Genomic DNA, 3,800 nt, shown 5'->3' on the forward strand with positions numbered 1-3,800 from the left:
ACTCCGGCGGTGTGGCCGTCGACACGGCCAGAATGGCCAAGAAGAAGAAGGGCAAGGTGCCACGGAAGCAGCAGTCGGAGTGCACGCCGGAGGAGATCGCCAAGTTGGACACGGAATCATGAAGAGGAGGAACCAAAGGGCGGTCGTCAAGGACAACGCCGCCACGGCCAAGTTCGCCGCCGAGCGCGATGCGATGGAGGTCGCGCGGTGCAAGGCCGAGGTCAAGGAGAAGGAGGCCATCGTCAACAAAGCGCACGCCCTCCTCATGCTTGGCATTTGTCGTCCGGTCGGTTTCTCTGCAGCGGCAGTCGGCTCGGCGAGCACAGGCTCGTCGGTCGCCCGGCCTCTGCACTGCCAGTCACCGATCTCGCGGACCACGCCTATGTCGCTCGGCTTCCCCCCGCCAAGGCACGATGGCCAGACCCATTTCTTGGGGTTACCAGACATGAGCGTGATCGCGCCGTCCACCCCGCGCCCCTCGACCGTCATCGACCTTAACGTCACCCCTGGGTCCAGCGGCGCCCGACCGTACGTCGAGATGCAAAGAAAGCAAGCACGACCACCATTTACGGGCACCATGCTATCCCCCGCGTCTTGTTCGATGGAATGCCAACACCAACGCCACTGCTCGACAACCCCTACTACGACCAGTTCATGGAGGATATGATCTACGACGGTGGGCATGTCCCTGCCTACGATCCCAAGGAGACCCAAAGTCAGGATGGCAACGCCCAGTTCGTTGCCGATGAACAGGCCGACGACCGTGCTGACTACGACCATGGTGACTCGTGGTATGAAGATGATGACATCTATGTCGAAGGTGATGGTGATGAAGAAGAAGACAATGACATTGATATTAGTGGCGAGCCATTGTTCATCGACGAGCTCACCCAAAGGGTGGAAGCACAAAAGAGGAGGAAGAGCATTCGCACGGGTTCATATACACAAGATGATGAAAAGTTGATTTGCCAATGTTGTATGGAGGTTAGCCAAGATCCGAGGACGGGCGGGCAACAAAAGGGCCTAGTGTTTTGGACGATAGTCCACAAAACTTTCCATGAAAGGAAGATGTTTGAGCCCTACCAAATCACAAGCAACTGTGGCATCACCTCGATTCAAAAGAGGTGGTTGTTCATCCAACAAGAGTGCAACAAGTATTGCGCTGCATTTGAGAGCGTTGAAGCACGACCGGTGAGTGGTCTCGGCATTGGGGACATGGTATGCTCTCCTCATACTAGTCCTTTCGTTGCTACGGCCATGAGACTTCAGCCTTGTATATGTTTGCATGTCCAATTGTTGTTGATCATGTGGTGTAGGCATTTCAATCTTTGGAAGCATTCAAGGCCCGACACAATGACAAGCCATTCACTCTTACGCATTGTTGGACGATCATCAACAATTGCCCTAAGTTCAAGGATCAATACCATGAACTTCAAAGGAAGAGAGGCAAGAAGACGGCCAAGTTCGTCGGAGGTGGAGATGGCGAGGCATTGAAGAGGCCGAGGGGCAAGACCAACTCCAAGGTGGACGACATACGTGATGCCTCATCCATGGCCTTGCATGAGACGTTGCATGGCATGATGTCTCAAAAGGATGTGAGGGACGAGAAGAAGCGGCAAAGCAAGGACGAGCAAATGAAGCAATATCTAGAGCTTCAAAGGAAGAAGCTTGAGATGGAGGAGGAGGCCAAGAGAAGGAAGATCGACATGGAGGAGGCGGCCCGGCAAAGGCAGCTCAACATCGAGGCCGCCAATGTCAAGGCCAGGCAGAGGCAGCTCGACATCGAGGCCACCAATGCCGCAACAAACGCGAAGGAGGTGGCCCTTGCGATCATGAGCATGGACTTGACCAAGATGAGCGAGAAGACGAGGAGCTGGTTCGAGGCCAGGCAGAAGGAGATGTTCGACGCCGACGGCCTGAACTAGGTCGTCCGATCAGCCGTGGTCGTTCTTTTTGGAGGCTAGCATGGGTGCCGCCCGCTGGCCCGCTGGCTGTGTGCCGGCGATAAACTGATTCATTTTCGAGGTTGGTTGTGTTGCCGGCGAATAAAACTATTCATTTTGGAGGCCGGCTGTGTTGTCAGCTGCTGGCTGTGATGCCGACGAGGACGTGTAGGCTGCTTGCTTTGTTGCCGGCGTGAACTAGGGCCGCTGGCATGAACTAGGCCACTGGTATTTGAACCGTTCTTGTTTGAAAATGGAGGCGGACAGGATGGGGCCAAAGGATGCGGCCGTGCGCTAGACGCACAGTCACCGCATCCCAGGACAGGCCCGGCCACGACCCCATCGTCCGACCCAAATGGACAGAATCTGGGCAAAACGGACGTCGGTTTGGGGTCGCGCGGTGGAGTTGGCCTAAGTGTCCCGCTTCGTTATAAAACCCCTCTAAAATGAACGTTATCTTTCAAACATTATTTGAGAGAAGCGAAACTGGCAGTAACCAACTAGGACAGCTCGGACTGTTGTGCTACCTACAACATTTGATTCTACTTGTTCATGCGGCAGATGTGACGCTAAAAAAGAGAGCCGCTAGGGATCAGATCAGACCACTACATCATCATTCGATTTGTAGAACCTGACACACAAATCCGATTGGAAGGCATAGAACATGCACCAGCAAAGCTTTTTCCTGATGTGATTGGTGGAAACTAATAACTGCCCATAGATCACATGAGTTGGGAAACAAATCACCGATTTAAGGATGCAAAATAAATCCTAGAAAACTAATTCAAGGTTTTAAAGAAAAATAATCAATCTAGCAAAATTTGTATCCAATGTTACCAAAATTTACTTCTAGTGCAACTAAAAAGACACCAAAAAATTCCGCAGCCAATGTTGGCTCGCCCGGCCCTCCCTCGCTCCTGTGCTGCTCCCAAGCGTTAGTGGGGTGCCCAAACCAAGAAACCCTTGGCCCCACCTCCTCTCGCTTCACCCGCCATCACCGGCGTGCGCCGCGGGGCAAAGCCCGTGCGGTGCCGGGGGCGGTGGGACTGCTCTGGCGGCGGCCGGTTTTCCCCTGGCTTGCAGCTCCACCGGCGGTCGTGGCCGCTGGTGGATCTGGAGCGGCGAGGCGGTGGTTGGGCGGCGGTCCCTGCTTGTCCATGTGGTGGAGGAAGGCTCTCCCCTCTTCGGCGGCGCGCCGCAGAGGCTACGGTGGCTGGGATCTTCAAGGCTGTGTCTCCGACGGGTGGCAGTCGTGGTGATAGCATCGTCGGGCTCCTGGGCTGCGGTCCAATGATCCTGTCGGCGTGTTGGGGTGGGGTGACGGCCCCCCTTCCGGCCTTGGGTGACTCCTCCGCGGGCAGGCCGGCTGCTGCCGGCCTTGGGTGGCCTCTGCGATGATGTTGCAGCTGGGGGTCGCCAGATTTGGTCGTCTTAACCGGGTTCGGCTCGTCGGCGTCTGCGGACGGTGAGGAGGATGGCTCCGGCATGGTGGTGGCGCCGCCACGGCGCCGGGGGTGTGCGGTTTAGTGGATTTGCGGATCAGCTACAGGGTCCCTGCTGGTGGCTGGTTGCGTGGGGATGTGGAGGCCAATGCTCCGGGTGATAGCCTGCGTGGCTTCTGCCGACGCTGACGACGCGATGCCTGTGGGCGTTGTTTCTCCTTCCTGAAGGGTCGTCGTGGAGCTCTATGGCCTTGTCCACCTTCGGGGTTCGTCTTCGGGTGAAAGCCTATGGCCATGTCCCATGGTCGGACGACAGCGTCGTTTCCGCGTCGCTTCCCCCCTTGGGGGCGTCGTCTTGAAGACTTGTTCCCCTTCGCGCTTTCCATGGGTTGGACGTGCACGACATCAAGGTTGG

General features: G+C 56.4%; 1 pseudogene; it reads left to right on the plus strand.

Moving 5' to 3' along the window:
- The first annotated feature begins 32 nt into the window (after positions 1-32).
- Positions 33-1,925, plus strand: LOC119338751 (annotated as a pseudogene).
- Positions 1,926-3,800: the final 1,875 nt, after the last annotated feature.

This window comes from Triticum dicoccoides, chromosome 7B (genome assembly GCF_002162155.2).
Source record: "Triticum dicoccoides isolate Atlit2015 ecotype Zavitan chromosome 7B, WEW_v2.0, whole genome shotgun sequence".
Taxonomy (NCBI): domain Eukaryota; kingdom Viridiplantae; phylum Streptophyta; class Magnoliopsida; order Poales; family Poaceae; genus Triticum; species Triticum dicoccoides.